General features: G+C 39.2%; 1 protein-coding gene across 1 annotated transcript in view; it reads left to right on the forward strand.

The window, feature by feature from the left end:
- The first annotated feature begins 18,005 nt into the window (after positions 1 to 18,005).
- Octalpha2R (alpha2-adrenergic-like octopamine receptor) overlaps positions 18,006 to 25,328 on the forward strand; it is a 403,149-nt gene continuing 395,826 nt past the window's right edge. Inside the window, exon 1 of the mRNA XM_069506894.1 lies at positions 18,006 to 18,153. The gene's annotated coding sequence lies outside the window, so the exon portion shown is untranslated. The remainder of the gene's footprint in view (positions 18,154 to 25,328) is intronic.

Below are 25,328 nucleotides of genomic sequence, written 5' to 3' on the forward strand. Positions count from 1 at the left end.
AGTCAGACCCTAATATTTCGCTATTCGGGGTTGCTTTAATGTCCAGTTTCCAAAGTGTTATGAGTTTTTCCACTATGTAATCCACATCCGAGCTTTGCGAGTCGCCTCTATTAATAACCTAACCTGTTTCCTACTTTTTTAATTGACCTAAAAAATGGAAAAGCCTTGGAAAAGCTATGTAGTTGGTGAAATTTGGCATCGAGCCTCGGGTTTGACTTTTCACGTAAAGAAAATTCAATTACAATATGTTTTATATTATGGTAAAGTTACTTTGTTGCTCTATCTAGCTTAGTTTAGTTAAATGAACTATAAATAAATTCATTCATTCATCTAAATGTACAAAAGGAAAAGGTGACTGACTGACTGACTGATCTATCAACGTACAGCTCAAACTACTGGACGGATCGGGTTGAAATTTGGCATGCAGATAGCTATTATGACGTAGGCATCCGCTAAGACAATATTTTTGAAATAGGGGTTTGAAACCTACTTTATTCCAGCGCTTCTTCTACTTGAGGTCTTTTGAGAGGCGCCGGGATAACCTAACTGGTAATACAGCTTTAAAAAATAAACGTTTTTCTTTCTTCCATTCAAATTGTTTTAAGCTAGTTTAGAAAAAAGTTAGCCCTTGACTACAATCTCACCTGGTGGAAAGTGATGATGCAGTCTAAGATGGAAGCGGGCTAACCTGGAAGGGGTATGGCAGTTTTGATTAAACCCATGCTTTATTGGTTTCTACACGGCATAGTACCGGAACGCTAAATCGCTTGGCGGCACGGCTTTGCCAGTAAGGTGGTAACTAGCCACGGAAATTATAAAATTTCTAACCACTGCACTGCCAGGAATCGAACCCGGGACATCCCACTAATAAGACCACAGTGCTTACCACTGCGCCAGGGAGGTCGTCATACTACTTATAGGTAGGTATAATTTCACGTCATCCCTAGGCTGATATTTGACAGTTGTTTCCCCCTCCAATTATAATATGGGTACCTTCAAGTCAAGAGTGAATAGGCATCTTCTAGGCAAACGCGCTCCATCTGAAGCTGCATCATCACTTGCCACCAGGTCTGATTGCAGCCAAGCGCTAGTCTATAAATTAAAAAAAAAAGTTGTCCATCAGGATCAAACCGAGAGTTTCCTCACTCTAGTTCACTCTGTAGTGGGTACGTGGGAATGGTAAAGACATTATGAGATGCCGCGGGTGAAATGTCATCAGAAACTGCTTATCTGCCAACAGCGACACGCTGCACTACACCTCAGGGTTGGCAACGTCTAGTTTCTTAAAATATTTTAGGTTTTTCCTTCAAAATCAATAGTACATTACTGCACGAGACCGGGAAGTAAGCATTTTCTGGTCGGGTGTGAGTTAGACGGCCGAGCCTTGGCGAGGACGTCTATGACACGAGGCCATACTTCCATCCCCCATTTAACCCACTTAGGGGTGGAATTTCGAAAAATCCTTTCTTAGTGGATATCTACTCTTTACAAAGAATAGACCCTCTAAATTTCATGTCTTTAGGACCAGCGGTTTAGGCTGTGCGTTGATATATATGTCAGTCACTCACTCACTCAGGACTTTGAATTTTATATATATAGATTATTCTCGCAGGTGACACCCCTAAGCACCTCCCAGGAGAGCAGCGCGCGAAATTGAAATCTGCACCAACGAGTTTATTCTAAGTTGACAACCAACATTGATAGTTGCATGGATACCGCAGTGCCGCATACTACGATACTGATCTCACTTGCTCCTTTCTACATTTTCCCACGGATTTTGGAGTCAGTAGCATTGGGCAAGCTATTAAACTCGAAAGAGACATGTCAGGCATAATATTGTGACGACCTAGCAAGAAATATAATGATACTAGATGATGCCCGCGACTTCGTCTGCGTGGAATTAGGTTTTAAAAATCCCGTGGGAACTCTTTGATTTTCCGGGATAAAAAGTAGCCAATGTCCTTCCCCGGGATGCAAGCTGTCCCTGTACCAAAATTCGTCAAAATCGGTTGAAGGATTGAGCCGTGAAAAGCTAGCAGACAGACAGACAGACAGACAGACACACTTTCGCATTTATAATATTAGTATGGATTACTTTGTATGGACAGGGTAATTAAACAAAATGGCACCGACTCAAAGAATGCAACTCAGTGACGTCTGCATTTCAAACGGGTCGTTCATTAGTATCGAGGTGGCGCTGATTTATTTGGTTTCTAAACCGTGAAAAATTTTGTTCGCTTGACCATATCTTGTCATTTACTCGTATATCGATGTTACAAACATACATTTTGTTATACATTTAGCGGCTGCATATGGCTCGTGCATCATCTCGGGAGACGTCACAAAACATTGTTATCCCGGCTTGGCAGCTCGCGAATTTTGTGTAATATGTATTACGGCGGGTATGAATAATTCTCATTTTTACTGAAATGGCTGCATGACGTTGCAAAATATAGAAATGTGTTCTTGACTTTCGGGAAATACAAATTGTATTTTGGTCTGCGATGTTCAAAAACCCCCTGGGAACTCTTTGATTTTCCGAGATAAATAAGGTTTTTAAAATACCTATTTGCTCGTAATTCCATACGTTTTAATAATAAGCTTCCGGAAGACAAATTGGAGATGTCTTTCAACAAGTTCAAAGTTTTCGTAAAACGTAAACTTATTGAAAAATCCTATTACAATGTAAAGGATTATTTAAATGCATTATTTATAAGCAAGCTTGGGAATGAGTTGCTTAACGGCTTGTGATAGTTCTAATAAGTTTCAATAATTTTGTAAAGTGGTGATAATAAAAAGAATACCCGGCTGAGTTTGTTGTGGGCTCTTCTCAGACCTGGGCGCGCTTGGAACCCTGTTAGCTTTAGTTTTAAGTTTTTTTAATAATTTATCACCACTATATCTTACAAATCCAACATCTGACTATCAAAAAGAGTAATTTATTACCTACTAGCTGCCCCGCCGAACTTCGTACCGCCTAACAGTCGATTCTTTTTCAGGCAATTTTTTAAATTTTTCTCTCCGTAAGAACCATCCTCGTACTTCAAGGAATATTATAAAAAGAATTAGCGAAATCGGTTCAGCTGTTCTCGAGATTTGCGATGAGCAACACATTTAGCGATTCATTTTTATATACATTTTGAATAAATCATTTGACTTTGACTTTTACTATTTCTACACCAATTCTGAATTCCGTGGACGGTAAATATGTTCTCTATTTAATTTAACTTTATTTTGTTTTAAAGTAACCGGAATAAATGGACAAAGCAAGTTCTTTTTACTTTTGTTTGCTTTCTTCTGTTTTAGTTCCTTTTTTACTTCACTCGTTTTAGTTTAGATTAATGACTGTTAGGATTTTATAGTTTTAGAAGTTCGCACGTTTTTAGAACAAATAAATTAGAGAAATTCTATTTGCGAAGGTAGTTTAATTGATTTCATTTGAAAATAGAAATCATCACCATCCATCGTCATTTGAACCTATCCGGCCCACTACAGAGTACGGGTCTCCTCTCAGAATGAGAAGGGTTTCGGCCATAGTCCACCACGCTGGCCAAATGCGAGCGAGCAAACAAGCAGGCGGGTCACCTGATGTTAAGTGATTATCGCCACCCATGAACGTTTGCAGCACCAGAGGAAATGCGTTGCCGGCCTTTCAGTAATTTGTTAGTCTGCCCCTTGAATAACCCCTTGAATAATCTAGTGGGAACACCGCCGATGGGAGTTGGTTCCGCAGTTTGCACGTGCGTGGAAAGAAGGATCTGGCGCAGCGGACGGTCGAAGTGCACCAGACACCCAGGTGGTGGATTTGAAATTGGTGTAGTCCACTAGGACGAATTCGCAGGCATAAGCTATTAGGTATATACTAATAGCGTTAGTAGCCTAGTGGCTAAGATGTCGGCCCTCTTTTCGAAAGGTCGGGGGTTCGTTCCCGGGCATGCATCTCTAAGTTTTCGGATTTATACGCGTTGCGGAGTTTAACACTGAATTTTTTTTTTGAAGAATATCAGCCATATTAAATGACTAATATTCCCCTTTCCCCTCCAATTAAGCGTCAGGCTTGTGCTAGGAGTAGGTACGAAAATAGTGCAACGGGCGGGATTTGAACCGTCGTCGACCTTTCGGTTTTCAGTCCACTCCTATACCGGTTGAGCTATTGAGGCTCAAATTAATATCCTTAGGTGATGAGGGTGAAATTGCTTACGGTGGCGCGCGGTGCGGTTGTAGAAAAAGTAAAGAAAGTTAGCGGTAATATCACCATTGTATAGTTTAAAAAGAAATCGTATTCCACTAAGCCGCAGAGGTCGTGTTTAGAAATAGGTACTCTATTTGATAATAGGTACATTTTGAGCTCGTAGTGATGTTCTAAATAGCTTAATCTTCTTAGAACAGTTTCATACCACTGCTTCGTGCGGACAGTTAGACGAGGTAGAGAGTTGACGTTACTAGAGTAGCAAAGTTCCGAAAATTGGATTTCTTCGTGCTTAGTTATGATGCTCTCAGATCTCGTTAAAGTTGATACATACAATCATCATCATGATCAACCCATCACCGGCTCACAACAGAGCACGGGTCTCCTCTCATAGTGGGTAGGGCTTTGGCCATAGTCTACCACGCTGGCCATGTGCGGATTGGTAGCCTTCACACACCTTTGAGAACATTATGGAGAAGTCTCAGGCATGCAGGTTTCCTCACGATGTTTTCCTTCACCATTAAAGCAAGTGATATTTAATTATTAAAAACGCACATAGCTCCGAAAAGTTAGAGGTGCGTGCCCGGGATCGAACCCCCAACCTCCGATCAGAAGGCGGACGTCCTACCGCATAGGCTATCACAGCTTTTTCATATACATACAATACATTTATGTATATAAATTATATATATATTTTTTCACACTAATATTTATTTCATTATCATCATCATCATCATCAGCCTGTGGACGTCCAGTGTTGAACATAGGCCTTCCCTAAAGAGCGCCACCACACCCGGTCCTCAGCCTTCCTCATCCAGCCACTTCCCGCCAGCCTCTTTATATCGTCGAAGAATCGTTAGTCGTTATCGAACGAAGTCGCGAGCATAAGCTAGTCCTACTAATATTATCAATGTGAAAGTGTGGATGTTTGGATGTTTGTTAGTCAATCACGCAAAAACGGCTGAACGGATTTCGATGAAATTTGGAATGGAGATAGATTATACTCTGGATTAACACATAAGCAACTTTTTATCCCGAAAATCACAGAGTTCCCGCAGGTTTTTCATAAATGTAAATCCACGCGGACAAAGTCGCAGGCATCAGCTAGTATAGGTAATAAATTACTCTTTTTGATGGTTGGTTATTGGGTTTATAAGATATAGTGGTGATAATTATTACCTGAACTTAAAACTAAAGCTACGAGGGTTCCAAACGTGTCCAGGTCTGAGAAGAGCCTACAACAAACTCCGCCTTAACCGAAAGCCTGAATACAAATTTTTATCGATGTAACTTTAAAAATAATAGACTTTCATATAATCTTCCATCCCCTATTTACCCCCCTTACGGGTGGAATTATGAAAAATCCTTTCCTAGGGGATACCTACTACCTACTCGTTACAAAGAACACACGCTCCAAAATTTAAGTCTCTAGGACCAGCGGTTTAGGCTGTGCGTTGATCAGTCAGTCAGGACTTAGAATTTTATAAATACACACAGATAGACTAGCTTATGCTCGCGACTTCGTCCGCGTGGACTACACAAATTTCAAACTCCTATTTCACCCCATTACGGGTTGAATTTTCAAAAATCCTTTCTTAGCGGATGCCTACGTCATAATAGCTATCTGCATGCCAAATTTCAGCCCGATCCGTCCAGTAGTTTGAGCTGTGCTTTGATAGATCAGTCAGTCAGTCAGTCAGTCACTCAGTCACCTTTTCGTTTTATATATTTAGATTTTTCTTTCTTTGTGATTTTGAAAGGGCTATTTGCACAGGTTTGCTCTTCTAGTGGTATTACATCTCTCTGCACACAGTTCAGGGTACCTATGTCGACAGAGGTATTAGGTGAAACGGTCGAGAGGCACTCAGAGGGAATTCACGTTAATGGCTGCCAGTACCGGGAGGATTTGTTTTTGAAACATTTTTAAGTTTTAACACTTTATCAGTCTTTACTTTGAAATCTTCATAATATTACTATTTTTTTCACATGAAGGTCCTACTACTTAGCTTATACCGCGACTTCGTCCGGTGGACTACACAAATTTTACATCCCTATTTTACACTCTTCAGGGCACAGAATATACAGTGTGTCCGGACATGAACTAGCGATATTTTAAACACTTATATAACAACTATTTTTAAGTACATGTACACTCTAAACTTGGGCCCAATCCACTTACTATCTGTGTGGCAGTCATTTTGTTTTTTTTGTTTTTATACGTGTACGAAAAAAATTATATCTGTCAAAGTTTTGGTCTTCATCATCATCATCATCAACCAATACCTTACCTACCTACATTATATAAATGATTGTGTTTTTTACCTATTATGTATATTAAGTTTAAAATAATTTTTTAATGTATAGTAAGTTTAAAATAACCCACATTTAGCTTAATGTTGTTAGTTTATATTAAGTAATTGTTAGTTAGCTGTTAAGTATTAAGTATAACAATAAATTAATGTTACGTGTAGGTACCTATCGACTGTCGACGGCACTGGTGTACGGAAAAACTTATTTAAAGTTTATGAATGCACCAAATTTGTTGTAACCTGCGAATATTCTTCTTTAATAAATAAATAAATACAAATACAAATAGACGTCCACTGCTGGACATAGGTCTCTTGTAGGGACTTCCACACGCCACGGTCTTGCGCCGCGCCGCGGCCTGGATCCAGCGGCTCCCTGCGACTCGTCTGATGTCGTCCGTCCACCTAGTGGGGGGTCTTCCAACGCTGCGTCTTCCGGTGCAGGTCGCCATTCCAGCACCTTGGGACCCCAACGTCTATCGGTTGTACGAACTATGTGCCCTGCCCATTGTCACTTCAGCTTCGCAACCCGTTGAGCTATGTCGGTTACTCTAGTTCTCCTACGGATCTCCTCATTTCCTCATTGATCACGTAGAGAAACTCCAAGCATAGCTCTCTCCATCGTCCGCTGAGTGTCTCTTCGTCATAAAGTTTTGGTCTTACTGAGATATAAATGGGCTTATTCGCAGGACAACAATACTGTCAAGTAGGTACCTACTGGCAACAATAGTGTAAGTATAACAAAAAATCTATTTTGTTATATTTGCGCGTGTTAGAGAACAATTTATTTTAAAATTCTATTTTAATTAGTTTATTTTTGTAAAAATACAAGTAGGTAAGTAAATACGTCGCATTCAAGTAATCGCGTGACAAACGGAATTACCACACACTTTACGACGTTTCTGGCCTGATTCCAGGGTGTCTGATTTATTAATGAACTAGTAATTAAAATAATTTTGTTCTTAATGCAAACATGGCGTGTTTATTAATAACTAGCTGACTTCGTACGCGTGGAGTTACACGATTGGAAACAAAAATTTTCACGCTTTTGGAATTAAATAGATCAGCGCCACCTCTTAGATACTAATGAACGACCCGTTTGAAATCCAAACGTCACTGAGGTTGCATTGTTGCTAAATAAACATTTTAGGACCAATGAGTGGGTGCCATTTTGCTTGTTCAATGGCTCTGTCCTTACGAAGTAATATATTTTTTATTTTATTTTATTTTATTTGACTAACCAACAACATTTACACATACACAAGTATTTACATACAAAAGGATTTATAACTAAAGGACACATAGCATAAACGTTAACAACTGGCTAGTACAAAAGATTTAGGTACAATGATGTTATGACTTTAAAAGGCAGTAAAGTAAAGCAAAATGTAATAAGGAATTAGCACGTTAAATCGGTTAAGTCTCATTACAAACTGATTAATTAGCTCCCTTTCGTAGGGAGATAATGACGTTACGACGAAAGCAGGTTGTCGTAGAATTAAAAATATTTAGCTGTCGATCTTTCTGATGAAGCGTATTAAATTGATGACAAATGCGATTGAGGAAAGAGTGCGTCGCAAAAACAGTGCGGCAGGTAAATATATAAGTCAATATGGTTTTAAAAATCCCGTGGGAACTTATTGAGTTCCCGGGATTGAAGTACTATGTCACTCTCCTATACCCATGCAATGCATATCGCAAGCTGCATGCTACACCATACAGATTTGTCTGTTTCAACGGAAAATGAGAAGGTTTCCACGCGATGTTTTTCTTCACCGTTAAAGCAAGTGATATTTAATTTCGTAAAACGCACATAACTTCAAGAAGTTAGAGGTATAGGTATGTGGCCGGAATCGAACCCCCGACTTCGTTCGAATTAGAAATGAGGAGGCAAATCGCTTCATACGTATCTGTGTAATTTCGACTACATACGGGTGCAGACTGCAGACCTTGGTGATGCCTTGCGGTACGATAGTAGAACGGTAAATGAGGAACCAGGTTGAAAAGTTCTTCGGCACACTCCGTAATATATTCTGTAGAATACCGATAGACAGGCAATTTTGCGCTGATGTTTAGAATTGACCAGCACTTCGTCACCAATGAGTCTTCTGGCTCGACGGTCCACCGAATCTAATGCATCAAGCTGATAACTTGGCAGAGCCATCCCGTAAATAGCTGAAAACCAGGTTGAAAAGTGTGGGTAAGTATTATGCGGCAAATATGGATAACTTACCGGGAAAGCCGTGCCGCCAAGCGATTTAGCGTTCCGGTACGATGCCGTGTAGAAACCAAAGGGGTATGGGTTTAATAAAAACTGCCATACCCCTTCCAGGTTAGCCCGCTATCATCTTAGACTGCATCATCACTTACCACCAGGTGAGATTGCAGTCAAGGGCTAACTTGTATCTGAATCAAAAAAAAAAACTTCCTTTTTGTAAAGTCGGTTCAAGAAACCAGCACAGCTTCAAATTTGGGGTAAGCTCCTTTGCTAGCGATTGTGGATACAAATGCGCTCTAAATCTGAGCTTTGTAGCGCTTGCCGCGCTTGATCCAGCGCCTAGTTCGCTTTAGTTTCAATAACATAATCGTATCCCTGTAATTCTACCTTATGTTATAGAATTGTAAAGCCGTGGTTTTGTAAAAAATCACGATATATTGCAAATAAAACATTTGACTTACGCTAGAGGTCAACGAACGTTGTGTAAGTGGGCCACTCGGAGTCAATACCGCGGTGTAGGCGGGGCATTGACCCGAGTTTTGCACGCTATACATTGCGGGTTTGAAAAAGGCTAATTCACTAAAACTACAAAATGCGGCAAATGGTTATTGGTATTGGATTGTGTTTAGATAGTATAATAATAACGATAAGTTTTTGCTAGCGTTCTGGTTATATCCTGTATAATACGGTGTAAAAATGATTGCAATCGATTCTGTACCCGTAGTATAAGATTTTACGTCGCACCAAACGTTGCTAGAATTCGAGAGTCGAAGCACAATAACATCAAAGTAAAATGGACCTAAACAGCCTTGAATTGAAGTCAAATATTCAACGCCACTGATTTTAATTTCGCAATGTTTCCACTTGGAGCGCTGGCTGTAGAAGTGTAGACAAACTTGAGCTTTAAAACAAGGCACTTAAGATCCAGTTTACTGTAACGCGGTAGTATTTCGACTCTCGAATTTGGTTTGGTTTGGTGAGACGTAAAATCTTGTACTACGGGTACAGTTCAAACTGCTTTCAGGTTTTAAACTAAAACTAACGTTGTTATATCGAATTAGCCCGAACCAGATCTTGGAGTAAACATGACGTAAATTAACTAAATCGTTAACTGGAATTTCGGATGAGGTAGCTAAGTTGCAAACTTAGTACATATCCAATTACCAAGTTGCAGTATGACTAGCAAAGTATATATCCGTTCCGCGCGTCCAATCAAAAAGGTAAATTTCCATTGTTCTAACTAGAACTTAAACTTAAACTTAAACTTACCTAGTAGGACCTGTAGGGCGATTGTCTAAAACCTGCATCAATCATTATTACTATCTCAATTGTTCTGATTGGCTGAATTTTTGCGATTCTTGTTGCAACAATGCATTGTGGCCAATAGTGAGCGAGCATTAACCAATCAGAGATGATTGCGATCGTGACATTGTAGCTGTCAAACAACCGCGGTAGAGCCACTGGTGGGATAAAAAGTAGCCTATGTCATTCTCCAGGTCTTTAATTATTATGCTCATGCAAAAAACCGGCCAAGTGCGAGTCAGGCTCGCGCAACGAGGTTTCCGTACTACAGTCGTATTTTTTCGACATTTTGCACGATAATTCAAAAACTATGATGCACAAAAATAAATAAAAATCTGTTTTAGAATGCACAGGTGAATACCTTTCATATGATACCCTACTTGATATAGTTATCTTACATCGAAAATTGAAAATCCTAATTATTAGTTTTTTTGTGTGTGCTATAACCACAAATTCACGGTTTTCAGATTTTTTCCCTAATGTCAGCTACAAGACCTACCTACATGCCCAATTTCATGATTCTAGGTCAACGGGAAGTACCCTGCAGGTTTCTTGACAGACAGACAGACAACAAAGTGATCCTATAAGGGTTCCGTTTTTCCTTTTGAGGTACGGAACCCTAAAAATCGCGTCGATCCGTTGCTCCGTTGTGATGTGATTGAAGGACACACCAATAAACCAACAAACAAACACATTTTTAACCGACTTCAAAAAAAGGAGGAGGTTCTCAATTTGTCGGAATCTTTTTTTTTTATTTTTATTTTTTTTATTTTTTATGTATGTTCCCCGATTACTCGAAGACGCCTGGACCGATTTTGAAAATTCGTTTTGCATTTATAATAAGGGTATTGTGATATAAGAAAAAGCTGACTGACTGACATCGCACAGCTCAAACGTGCAACACTTTAGTAAGGTTACAATGTAGTGTAGTGTATGTAGTCAATTAGTTCGTACAGCAACTTTGCCGTTTTATTTGGCTGCCGTAAGCAGTTTATGACATTCGTTGAAACTTTAGACACTTCTAGTTTATTTACATTGTATCTAAGTAAAAATGTTACATTGTAATATTTTGTATTTCTACATTATTGTTACGTCTTGTTTGTAAAAAGTTTGTAAAACTTTGGCACGAGTGATATTTAACGTCAAAATGTCACAAAAGTATTCATCATCAACAAAATAAGGTAATCGTCAACAAATTGTGCCCTTTGATTGGCTGTGAAAAAATGTAAACGAATCAACCAATCAAAGGGCAGAATTTGTTGACGATTACGATAACGATGAATACGTTTTTCTTACAAAATCTGGGGACTGGTCTCCTCTCAGAGTGAGCAGGGTTTTGTCACAGTCTACCACGCTGGCCAAGTGCGGTTTTGTAGACTTCACACACCTTTGAGAACATTATGGAAAACTTTTAGCATGCAGGTTTCCTCACGATGTTTTTCTACACCGTTAAAGCGAGTGATATTTAATTACTTAAAAAGCACAATAGCTTATTTTCGACGACCTCCCTGGCGCAGTGGTAAGCGCTGTGGTTTTATTAGTGGGAGGTCCCGGGTTCGATTCCTGGCAGGGGTTTCGAATTTTATAATTTCTCTGGTCTGGTCTGATGGGAGGCTTCGGCCCTGGCTAGTTACCACCCTACCAGCACAGCCGTGCCGCCAAGCGATTAAGCGTTCCGGTACGATGCCGTGTAGAAACCAAAGGTGTATTGGACTAATATAAACTGCCATACTTTTTCCAGGTTAGCCCGCTTCCATCTTACACTGCATCGTCACCTACCACCAGGTGAGATTGGAGTTAAGGGCTAACTTGTATCGGAATGATAAAAAAATAGCTCCGAAAAGTTAGAGGTGCGTGCCCGGGATCGAACTCCCGACCTCCGATTAGGATGCGGACGTCCTAACCACTAGGCTATCACAGCGGGACCAAAAATATAGTTTTGCAATAGTAAATGTACCTATTCTGTGTCTCCTCGCATACAATTTGGGCTATTCATAGTTCATAGACATTCAAATCAACTATTCATACATTTTTAGAATTCCGTACCTCAAAAGGAAAAAAGGAACCCTTATAGGATTAATTTGTGGTCTGTCAAAGTCAAAGTCAAAGTCAAATGATTTATTCAAAATAGGTAATAAATTACTCTTATTGATTGTCTGGTACAGTGTTAGATTTGTAAGATAATATAGTGGTGATAATTATAACGCAAACTTAAAACTAAAGCTACGAGGGTTCCAAACGCGCCCAGGTCTGAGAAGAGCCCACAACAAACTCAGCCGGGTATTCTTTTTATTATCACCACTTTACAAAATTATTGAAACTTATTAGAACTATCACAAAGTCGTTAAGCAACTCATTCCCAAGCTTGCTTATCATTTAAATAATCCTTTACATTGTAATAGGATTTTTCAATTAGTTTACGTTTTATGAAAACTTTGAACTTGTTGAGAGACATCTCCAATATGTCTTCTGGAAGCTTATTATAGAAACGTATGGAATTACGAGCAAATGAATTGCTAACTTTACTGAGCCTAGAGGCGGGAATTACAAGTTTATTTTTATTTCTAGTATTTATATTATGACAGTCACTTTTTTTTTTAATTTATTTATGTTTTTATGTACGTACAGTAAATTTTCAAAAATATATTGATTATGCACTGTCATAATTTTAACTTCCCTAAATTTAGTTCTCAGCGACTCTCGTGGCCCCATACTGTATATGGCTCGAACAGCCCTTTTCTGCAGCACAAAAATAGAATTAATATCAGCAGCATTACCCCATAATAATATACCATATGACATAATGCTGTGAAAGTAACTAAAATATACTAGTCTCGCAGTTTCTATGTCTGTCAACTGGCGAATCTTTTTTACCGCATATGCGGCAGAACTAAGTCTGTTCGATAAGTTATTTATATGAGAGCCCCATTGAAGTTTTGCATCTAACGGTATTCCAAGAAAAATAGCGGTATCCACTAAATCTAATTCCTCATTATTAAGTTGCACAGTGGTTTTCACCTGCTTAACATTTGGTAAAGTGAATTTAATACACTTTGTCTTTTTCCCGTTGAGAAGCAGGTTATTAGCTTCGAACCACTGTACTAACTTGGTGAGAGAATTGTTTACTTCATCAAAAGTTGTTAAGTATCGATTGATTTTAAATAAAAGTGATGTATCATCAGCAAACAAGACTATCCCGTAATTGTCCTTAGCGAGGTAAGGAAGGTCACTGATGTAAATAAGGAACAGAAAAGGTCCTAAGATGGAACCTTGTGGCACCCCCATTTTTACAACGGATCCGGGAGATCGCTTTCCATCGATCGTCTGTCCGTTGGCCCCGTCTGTCTGTCAAGAAAATCTATAGGGTGCTTCCTGTTGACCTAGAATCATGAAATTTTTCAAGTAATTAGTTCTTATAGCACAAGTAAAATCTGAAAACCGTGAATTGTTGGTTAGGTAGGTACATCACGCAAAACAAAATTAAAATGTGTTCATGAACAAAATATATTAGTAGGTATTTTCAACTTTACATAAGTACATTTTTTTAAACAATAATAGCCATGTTAAATCAGTACCCATACTATAAATGCGAAAGTGTGTTTGTTTGTTAGTTTGTTGGTTTGTCCTTCAATCACGTCACAACGAAGCTAAGGATCGATGTGATTTTTTGCACGGGTATAGATCGTTTGTCTGTCTGTTTGTCTAATGATAGTCTAATGATAGATGAAGCCCTGGAGAGTGACATAGGCTACTTTTTATTCCGGAAAATTAAAGAGTTCCCGCGGGAGTTTTAAAAAACCTAATTCCACGCGGACGAAGTCGCGGGCATCGGTTAGTGACTAATATTCTGCTTTCCTCTCCAACTAAGCGTCAGACTTGTGTTAGGAGTAGGTACGACAATAGTGCAACGGGCGGGGTTTGAACCGTCGACCTTTTGGTTTTCAGTCCACTCCTTTACCCGTTGAGCTAACAACATAGTAAGCTCCTTCGTCATTTGTTCGTTCAACACTGTCTACAAGTGGTGCGCTGGAACGTCGCCAATATCTTTATTTACAGTTCACGATTGTGTATTATAAAGTTCTGGCGTGGGCAAGACATGTCGGCTTGTCAAACTAGTGCATCTCAATGCACTTATTTGTTTATTGAAGAAAACTATTTTAGATGCGATTAGAATAAATTAGAGTAAACTCAGATCTTTTTCAAGAATAAAGCGAAATAATTATACAATGATGATATGGACCCGAGACATGGTCGCTAACTATGGGCCTCATAAGAAAGCTCAGAGTCACTCAGCGGGCGATGGAGAGAGCTATGTGCGGAGTTTCTCTACGTGATCAAATCAGACATGAGGAGATCCGTAGGAGAACTAGAGTAACCGACATAGCTCAACGGGTTGCGAAGCTGAAGTGGCAATAGGCAGGGCACATAGTTCGTACAACTGATAGACGTTGGGGTCCTAATGTGCTGGAATGGCGACCTCGCACCGGAAGACGCAGCGTTGGAAGACCCCCCACTAGGTGGACGGACGACATCAGAAAAGTCGCTGGGAACCGCTGGATCCAGGCGGCGCAAGACCGTGGCGTGTGGAAGTCCGTACAAGAGACCTATGTCCAGCAGTGGACGTCTATTGGTTGATGATGATGATGATGAATTATACAATTTGGGATCCGTATAGGTCCGTAATTAGTAATTACCGCCAAACAAACAGCTGTTTTGAAGCCGCCATATTTTATCGAAGTGGTAAACGTAAGGCATTGTAGAGCGTTGTCTCTGTCACTCATACCTATGTGACGTTTTGTCTACACTTTTTTACTACTTTAATACTACAGTCCGAGACCCTATTAAGAAAACTTTCACGCAGCTGCCATTTTGAACATTTAAAGGACAATGACAGAATTTCTACAGAACCGTAACCCATTACGTATGATATGACGGGTCGTTACAACTAGGCCACATGTCGCTTTATTTTACTACGGACCCCTAAAACAAAATAAGTAGGTTCAGTAGGTTTTCATCCTTCCAGCGTTCGTTTAAAAATACATAGCCTCAGTATTCAAAGAGTAAAAGATGTACACATTTCATTCATTCCTACATTAACGTCGGCGAAAGCTAAAGATAAAACGTAAAAGAAAAGAAAGAGAAAAGATAAAAAAAGATAAAATTGTGCCAACATTCGATTGTCGGGTTCAAAGGCGGCTCTATGGATTTCTTTTTCACTTTAGACTTCAAACACAAAAGGGAATGCTGAAATGTGGACGCGAAATGGTATAGGTTTCAAATACGGAATATTTGGGTAGAGACGATTTTATAATCGGAATCAGTACCCTTATTATAAATGCGAAAGTGTGTTTGTTTGTTGGTTTGTTGGTTTGTCCTTCAATCACGTCGCACCGGTGACAGATTGGGTTTCATGGGTATAGATAAAGACCTGGAGAGTGACATAGGCTACTTTTTATCCCGGAAAATCAAAGAGGTCCCACGGGATTTTTAAAAAACCCAGTACTCTTATTATAAATGCGAAAGTGTGTTTGTTTGTTGGTTTGTCCTTCAATCACGTCGCACCGGTGCAACGGATTGACGTGATTTTTTGCATGAGTATAGATAAAGACCTGGAGAGTGACAGGCTACTTTTTATCCCGGAAAATCAAAGAGTTCCCACAGGATTTTTAAAAAACCTAATTCCACGCGGACGTCCTCAAATATGAAATACTAGCTGATGCCCGCGACTTCGTCCACGTGAAATCAGGTTTTTTAAAATTCCGTGCAGGGAACTCTTCGATTATCCGGGATAAAAAGTAGCTCATATCACTCTCCAGGTCTTTAACTATAACTTACAAAACTTCTTATTAGTTTTATTTATTTACTCAGATACAAGTTAGTCTTTGACTGCAATCTCACCTGGTGGTAAGTGACGATGCAGTCTGAAGCGGGCTAACCTGGAAGGCGTATGGTTATTATTAAAGCCATGCCCCTGTGGTTTCAACACGGCATCGTACCGGAACGCTAAATCGCTTGGCGGCACGGCTTTGCCAGTAGGGTGGTAGGTAATCATCGATATAAATGACAATATATAAGTCAATGATGGTAATAATAAAATATAATAAACCATTTCACGACATCACATATTAGAATTTAATAGTTTAGGTTTTTTTTTAATATTTTTTTTTTTATCAGAATTTTTTTGTAAACTTACGAGAGCCACATAGTCACATTAGTGACTCAGCTCTTTAAAAGAGAATAAAAAGAAAAAGAAATTTTTCATTAGTAAATTGACAAAGATAATTCTATTAAAAAAACTTAAATCTAAATTAAAACTTTTGGAACCCTACTGAAAGCCATAAAGCAAATTAAGAAGAAGAAGAAAACTTTTGGAATTAATTTAAAAAGAGATTTTTAGAGGGCCAAGTCATAAGTAAACTTACCGAACTGTGGGCCAAGTTTTGAAAGTTTTTTAAACAGTGGACCTTTGCCCAGCCGTGGGCCGTTAATAGCTTGTTAGTTCGGAATGCAAGTGTTGTAGTTTGGAGGCGCTAAGTTTTGTCGCCGGGGGTGGTCCACGCAGGCGCCAGCTCCCGCCATTTTCCCTCGCGCGGGGATGCCACATGCAATATCATCTGCTCTCGAGATTGGAGAAAGAGGTTTCTTTTGAAGACTTACTTATGTATTTTTTAAAATCTTTAAGTATCAATACCCTTATTGGACCCTATATATAATATATAGTAGTAGAAGTACCCTATATAGCCCAGTGGAAGCGAAATGGTATAGGTTTCAAATACAAAATATCTGAGTAGAGTCGATTTATAATCGGAATCAGTACCTACCCTTTTTATAAATGCGAAAGTGTGTTTGTTTGTTGGTTTATTGGTTTGTCCTTCAATCACGTCGCAACGGTGCCACGGATTGACGTGATTTTTTGCATGGGTATAGATAAAGACCTGGAGAGTGACATAGGCTACTTTTTATCCCGGAAAATCAAAGAGTTCCCACGGGATTTTTAAAACCTAATTCCACGCGAACGAAGTCGCCCCGGGCCTCAGCTGGTATTATCTAAAAGGAAAAGCCAACTTGTATCTGAAAAAAAATATCACTACAAAAAATAATATTTTCATGCAACATTTGCAAATGCGTTCTATTTTCAGCCTCTAATAACATTCGTGCGAGCATTTAATAGCATGCATGCATGCATTATAAGCCGAGCTGCTATTAGCTAGAGAAGATTGAAAGCATTCTCAGTTCTGACCTATTTCTACAAAAATTCAGGCAAATGTATCCATTTCAATAAAAACAAAAACCAAAAGAAAAATGCGCCGAATAGACAACCTTTTCTGAAGTCGGTTAACGAAATGCAATCATCATCATTATCAACCGATAGACGTCCACTGTTAGACATTATATATCTCTTACAAGGACTTCCGCAAGCCATGGTCTTGCGCCGCCTGAATTCAGCGGCTCCCTGCGACTCGTTTCATGCCATCTGTATAGATGCCTGATAGTTCGAAAAACTATAGACGGTCCCCACCGTGCTAGAATGGCGACCTCGCATTGGAAAGCGCAGCATTGGAAGACCTCCCACTAGGTGGACAGATCAGAAATTGAAAACTCAAATCGTCCTTGCCAGGAATCAAACCCAGGAGTTCCCATTTATAACAAAACATTCACCACTGTGTCGGGGAGGCTAAAATATTCAACGTATTCTTTGAAATTTGAATTATTTTAGGGTTATTGGGTTTGTCGTTTGGGTTGTAATTAGCCATGGCTGATGCCTCCAACCAGACCGTACAAAAATCATGAATCCCAAATTGCCCCTGCCAGGAATTAAACCCAGGAGTTTCCATTTATAAGGTGACACTCACCGCTATGCTGGGAAGGTTAACAAATTCGGTGTATTCTCTGAAATTCGTATCATTTCAGCGTATTCCGGGATAAATCTCCCTTTCAGGATGGTATCCCTATTTTCCCAAATGGTCAGTATATTTCGCGCCTCCGTAAAGAGCGCACGGCGCTCCATCGCGCTCCCGATTTTTCGTCAAAGGGAATAAATTAAAACACAAAAAAATGTGCTGTTTAGTGTCCCGGTTTGTGTTATTTTTTAGTGTCAATGTGTTGTTTGTGTTGTTCAACCGCTAAAGTGCGCTCATGTAAGTACTCCATTGTAGGACATGATTTTCAGGTTTTCAGGCGTGCTTTGACGTGCTATAGGGTCGAATATCGGATTGTGGATTGTTCTGCTTGGAATCTGAGGCATTACAGATATTTCTTGTAGAACATCATCTCAAATTGAAAGCCTTATTGTGCCCGGATTCTATGGGAGCGGTATTTTGTTATTGTTCTCGGATGGAGTACCTAGGTTTACTAACTTACTGAGTGTATAAGTTATGATCTTTACTTCTCTGAAATGACTCTACATTTTAGCGAAGAATCGACTTTTTTTGAATAAATTGAATAATAAATACTAAATTTTCTAAAACGTTAAAAACATGTTGATATTGTTCTTTTGTTGCTGAAATCTTGCGTTTTGAAATTAAGTTATGCATGTAGAGTTCTCAGAATATAAGGAGGTACAATAATTACATTAGCGGTAAATTGTAAATATTAAAAACAAACTCCCTAAAACGAGAAAAAATATCCTTTTTTTGCAGAAATTTATAATAACACAAAATATTTGGAAATATAAGTTTTTTAAAACAATTATTATTCTTTGAAATGTAGTTTTTAAAATGAAAATACGTGTTACTTAAAACAAATTGAATATTAAATATTCAACTCTACAATTCGTTGAAGTAAAGTTAGAGAAAATTTACTTATGCTGAAATGCAGTGGTCTTAGAATACAAGGAGGTAAAGTTGTATTATTGGAGGTATTGAATTCTAGCAATACTTTAAAAAGGTGACCTTTTGCTGAAATGTATAGTTCTGGAAACGGAAAAAGAATGCCTAACTATTAAATGATTTTACAATCGTTGAATCGAAGTACGTTAAAATTCAGTGAAAAATGTGGTTTTTTTTCCTAAAATTAAGTGTTCTAAGAAATATAACTTAATTATCCTTTACAAGAAATATACTTAATTGTTGTTAGAACACACAGCTAGAATACATTGAAACTTATGTTAAAAAAGTGCTTTTTTGGGAAATGTATGTAGGTATCTATCGGTTTCAAAAAATAAGCAAGTGTTTTAAAAACATTATTACAATTTTTAATATGCGTTGATAGCTTAGTGTTAAAATTTTGGCCTCCTGTTTTGGGAGGGGGCCTGAGGTTCGATTCCGGGGACGCACCTCTAAATTTTGGCCGATTTTTTGTTGTGCTCGTAAAGAACAAGGGGTTAAAAACTTACGTTTAATAAATGCTTATCTCATATTATTATTGTGTTAATTTTTTCGCAAATGGTACGAAAAGAAGAGTATTTACCTCGGTGATAAAGCTGTCTTAGTCTTGGGTGAACTTAAATCCCTCGCTACACTCAGGACTCGTCTTAAATCCCTCGCTTCGCTCGTGATTTAAGTTTTTAACACCCTCGCTACGCTCGGGAGTAAACCTCGAGTCCTTCGTTACGCTCGCGATTTAAATCGTCATTGCTTTAGAAGACACTGCTTTATCCCCTTGGTTAATAGTCTACTAATATAAAAGGTAAAGCTGACTGACTGATCTATAAACGCACAACTCAAACTACTGGACGGATCGGGCTGAAATTTGGCATGCAGGTAGCTATTATGACGTAGGTTATCCGCTAAGAAAGGATTTTTAAAAATTCTACCCCTAAAAGGGTGAAATAGGGGTTTGAAATTTGTGTAGTCCACGCGGACGAAGTCGCGAGCGTAAGCTAGTGCTCTATAACCGATAAAAAAGCATCGACGTTTTCTAAAAAACACAGCCTTTGAAGTGCTGTAGAGTGTAGTATGAATATCTCAATTTTTCTTTTTGCTCCTATTTTATTTATTTTGCTTTGCGCATAGCTTTTCCTTTTATTATTCACGTTATAGCGCCTTCAATATTGAGAGATATTGAGAGCCTCTTACGTGGAACTTGGCGCCCTTTGCAGCCAACCATAATATCGAGTTTCTTGCTGGTGTTCATTTTTAGGGTTCCGTACCTCAAAAGGAAAAACGGAACCCTTATAGGACCATTTTGTTGTCTGTCTGTCAAGAAACCTACAGGGTACTTCCCGTTGACCTAGAATCATGAAATTTGGCAGGTTGGTAGATCTTATAGCTGACATTCGGGGAAAAATCTGAAAACCGTGAATTTGTGGTCACATCACACAAAAAAATTAAATTGTGGTCATAAACTAATAATTAGTATTTTCAATTTTCTAAGTAAGATAACTATATCAAGTGGGGTATCATATGAAAGGTCTTTACCTGTGCATTCTAAAACAGATTTTTATTTATTTTTATGCATCATATTTTTTTAATTATCGTGAAAAATGTCAAAAAAAAACGACTGTAGTACGGAACCCTCATTGCGCGAGCCTGACTCGCACTTGGCCGGTTTTTTCAAAGAATATTGCTGACTAATATTCCCCCTTTTGCCCTCCAGTTAAGCGTAAAGCTTGTGCTAGGAGTAGGTACGACAATAGTGCAACGGGTTGGATTTGAACCGGCGACCTTTCGGTTTTCAGTCCGCTCCTTTAACCGTTGAGCTATCGAGGCTCTAAAGTTACAAGCTTTGAATGTCAAACATACCTTCTCTTCTATATCATCATGATCAACTCATCGCCGGCTCACTACAGAGCATGGGTCTCCTCTCAGAGACAAGGGTTTTGGCGATAGTCTGCCACTCTGGCCATGTGCGGATTGGTAGACTTCACACACCTTTAAGAACATTATGGAGAACTCTCAGGCACGCAGGTTTCCTCACGATGTTTTCCTTCACCGTTAAAGCAAGTGATATTTAATTGCTTTAAAACGCACATAACTCCGAAGAGTTAGAGGTGCGTGCCCGGGATCGAACCCCCGACCTCCAATTAGAAGGCGGACGTCCTAACCACTAGGCCATCACAGCTTAGGACAGCTATCCCGAATAGGATAAGTATAACGCCGGCTCCGCACGTTGGCCCCAACGGTGGCCCCAGCACTGTTCGCCCAAGCAACGTGTGGATCGGGATGTTACTTTGCCAACGTTAGGGCCAATGCTAATTTCTCGATCCACACGTTGGGCGTGTTGGAACCAGCGTTGGAGCCAACGTTTGGAGCCGGCATAAGATGAAATGTAGGCACAAATGAAAAACAAACAATTTGCTTGCTCCTGAATAATTTAATAAAATGTAAATTACAATTCACACGGTACAGTTGCTTACCTTAAGCGATAAAAGTAATTACGAAATGTTAAATATTCACAAGCAAACAAACCCGGGCGGGGAGCTAGTTAATAATCATCAGTACCCTTATTATAAATGAGAAAGTGTGTTTGTTTGTATATTTGTTGGTTTATTGGTTTGTTGGTTTGTCCTTATATCACGTCGCAACAGTGCAACTGATTGACGTGATTTTTTGCATGGGTATAGATAAAGACCTGGAGAGGGACATAGGCTACTTTTTATCCCGGAAAATCAAAGAGTTCCCACGGGATTTTTGAAAACCTAAATCCACGCGTACGAAGTCGCGGGCATCAACGAGTAATTTCTAAATTATCTCTGGTCTCGTCTGGTGGGAGGCTTCGGCCGTAGCTAGTTACCAACCTACCGGCAAAGCCGTGCCGCCAAGCGATTTAGCGTTCCGTTACGATGCCGTGTAGAGAAACCAGGTCCGCCCGCTTCCATCTTACACTGCATCATCACTTACCATCAGGTGAGATTGCAGTCTAGAGCTAACTTGTAATGGAGTAAAAAATATATTGTTAAACTAGCTTATGCTCGCAACTTCGTCCGCGTGCACAAATTTCAAATCCATATTTCACCCCCTTAGGGGTTGAATTTTCAAAAATCCTTTCTTATCGGATGCCTACGTCATAATAGCTATCTGCATACCAAATTTCAACCCGATCTATCCAGTAGTTTGAGCTGTGCGTTGATAGATCAGTCAGTCAGTCAGTCACCTTTTCCTTTTATATATTAAGAAGAAGAAGAAGAAGAAAAACGTTTATTTTTAAAGCTGTACCACACATTACCAGTTAGGTTATTTAAGATATTGGCAAGCAAACCTGGGGCGGGGATCTAGTTAGAAATACATTAAGCTACTGTTAATGAGAAAATAATGGAATTCAAATATTTGTGGAGGGTGTTTACTGTTTAAACGAGGACTTCCGCAAAAATTGGGGGGGATTAGATCAATTTTCGTTTATAAGACAATATTCTCATTAATATTATAATATTGGCAACATTTTTAGGGTTCCGTGCCCAGAGGGTGCCAACGGGACTCATAAAGTCTCTGCTGTCAGTAAGTCTGTCTGTCTGTCAATGGGCTGTATCTCATGAACAGTGATAGGTATAGAGCTAAAACTATCACAGTGTGTGTAGTTCTATTGCCGCTAGGATCAAGATGGTGAATTTCAGAATGGCCGCCAAATAAAAAAAAAAACTACACAGTCTTATATTTCGTCCGATAGTAGGTACGGAACCCGATTGTTAGTCGAAATCGCATTTAACCGGTTTTTGGATTTGATTTGAAGGGAAAAAAGAATAAAATTATACTTAAAATATGAATTATTATTATTATTATTATTGGATTGCTAATTTGATTGCTAATGGACTAAGGGAAACGAAATGTAAGATTGTTTAAATTTTTTTTTTATTTTATTTTATTATTTGTAACGTATTAGAATAAAGGCTTTTAGTTTTTTTTTTTTTTTTTATTTTTTTTATTTAAGAGCAAAGAAGAAATTTACGAGCATGAGAAGTGAAAAGCCTCCGAGTCCCGAGCGAACGCAGCGTGGCTGGGCGGGCGGGCGGGGTCAAACAAATTAAGGGGTCTCGGCGGCTTATAGGACTTATCTGTGATTTATAGCACTGATTTTTCTAAACGATACCCGTATTGGTACCAGTCGATATTAGGTATAGCTGCTTTCTTCTATAAAGCTCCATTTTTCAGATATAAAGTAGCTAACCGTAAAAAATATTTTTTTTAATGTTGAAGTAGGAATTATTAGGTATATTTGTGGTGGAGTGGATGAGTGAAGAATGAAGCTACGTTGGTGCAGATGCGTTTATTTGGTAAAGTCAATATTTATTTTTCGAAATTACAGTGCCCGGCAGGAAATATTGCACATCGAACTTTAGAAAGAGATAATATATATCTATCGCATATAATATGTATCGTAGAACGTTGTTACGAGAGACCAAAGGCTACGACAAAGACAACCTCTACAATTTTCCCCGAAATTAGTATGACACACCTTGGAGAGGAAAGGAGAATATTAGTCATTTAACATGGCTAATATTCTTTTTAATAAAAATAAAATAAAAAATAAAATTATAGGTTATTTTAGAGCTGCCATACTGATACTTTTTAAATTTGTCGCGCTTTTCCAGTCTCATCTTTTTTAGCCAGACTTAAATAATTTATGTATTAACTGATGTTTTATTTATTTATTTTTTATTTTTACCAAAAACATCCCAACTAATATTATAAATGCGAAAGTGTGTCTGTCTGTCTGCTAGCCTTTCACGGCCCATCCGTTCAACCGATTTTGACGAAATTGGGTACAGCGATAGCTTGCATCCCGGGGCAGGACATAGGCTACTTTTTATCCCGGAAAATCGAAGAGTTCCCACGGGATTTTCAAAACCTAAATCCACGCGGATGAAGTCGCGGGCATCAGCTAGTTTACAATAAAGTGAAAAATAGAGTTTAAAGTGGAGAGGGAAGCACTGATCTCTATGAGAGATCTCTACCAGTGACCTTTGGCCGTTTGACGACTGGCAAGCGCCAGTGTTTTGTGAGATGGTGAAAAATATTGGCTTGTATTAGTATAGATATTACTAGCTTATGCCCGCGACTTCGTCCGCGTGGACTACACAAATTTCAAACCCCTATTTCACCCCCTTCGGGGTTGAATTTTCAAAAATCCTTTCTTAGCGGATGCCTACGTCATAATAGCTATCTGCATGCCAAATTTCAGCCCGATCCGTCCAGTAGTTTGAGCTGTGCGTTGATAGATCAGTCAGTCAGTCAGTCAGTCAGTCACCCTTTCCTTTTATATATTTAGACTAGCTTATGCCCGCGACTTCGTCCGCGTGGACTACACAAATTTCAAACCCCTATTTCACCCCCTTAGGGGTTGAATTTTCAAAAATCCTTTCTTAGCGGATGCCTACGTCATAATAGCTATCTGCATGCCAAATTTCAGCCCGATCCGTCCAGTAGTTTGAGCTGTGCGTTGATAGATCAGTCAGTCACCCTTTCCTTTTATATATTTAGATTATTGACTATGGTTCACTAAGCGGTATGGAAAGGACATTTATAAATAGCTTTATTCACAGCCATCTATATGGGCATTAAAGTATGCGGGATGAATTATAGGCGGATTAGACCTCTGACCTCGGCGAGCCAGTGGACCAAGAGAGCCGAGTGGAGAGCCGTTTGAGCAAGATTGATCGCTCCTTGATTGAGTGAATCAAGCAAGTCGATCGGTAATTTTAAATAGGTAGGTATAGTCCGCGCCAATTAAATAGTCGTTCTTGAAGTTAACCGCAAGACGCGTCGCAACAGCATTTTTAGGCATCAGTGGGAAGCGGAACACACCAGTACCCGTAGTACAAGATTTTACGTCTCACCAAACCAAACCAAATTCGAGAGTCGAAATACTTCCGCGTTACAGTAAACTGGATCTTAAATGCCTTGTTTTAAAGCTCAAGTTTGTTTACACTTCTACAGCGAGCACTCCAAGCGGAAACATTGCGAAATTAAAATCAGTGGCATTGAATATTTGACTTCAATTCAAGGCTGTTTAGGTCCATTTTACTGTAACGCGGAAGTATTTCGACTCTCGAATTTGGTTTCGTTTGGTGAGACGTAAAATCTTGTACTACGGGTACAGCCCGCACGCCGTGCCGCACCCCACGTTCGCCATCTGTATTAGTGTGAGTGCTACATTCGTACACGAGCGCGTGGAACACTACCTTATCGATCGAATAAATTTTTTGGTAGTTTATTATCACTTTAGATCAAATTAAGACACTTTCAAAAAAGGGTAAAATACCCTATTGTGACCCGAGATACAGTGAAATATTTCGACTCGTAGGATGAAAATATTATGAGTGTTTAGTCTCTCTTTGCATCGTATTTTTCTTTGCAGAAGGTCGGAGGTTCGATTCCGGGCACGCACTTCTAACATTTCGGAGTTATGCCGTTTTAAGCATTAAAAATATCACTTGCTC

Source organism: Maniola hyperantus, chromosome 24 (assembly GCF_902806685.2).
Source record: "Maniola hyperantus chromosome 24, iAphHyp1.2, whole genome shotgun sequence".
Taxonomy (NCBI): domain Eukaryota; kingdom Metazoa; phylum Arthropoda; class Insecta; order Lepidoptera; family Nymphalidae; genus Maniola; species Maniola hyperantus.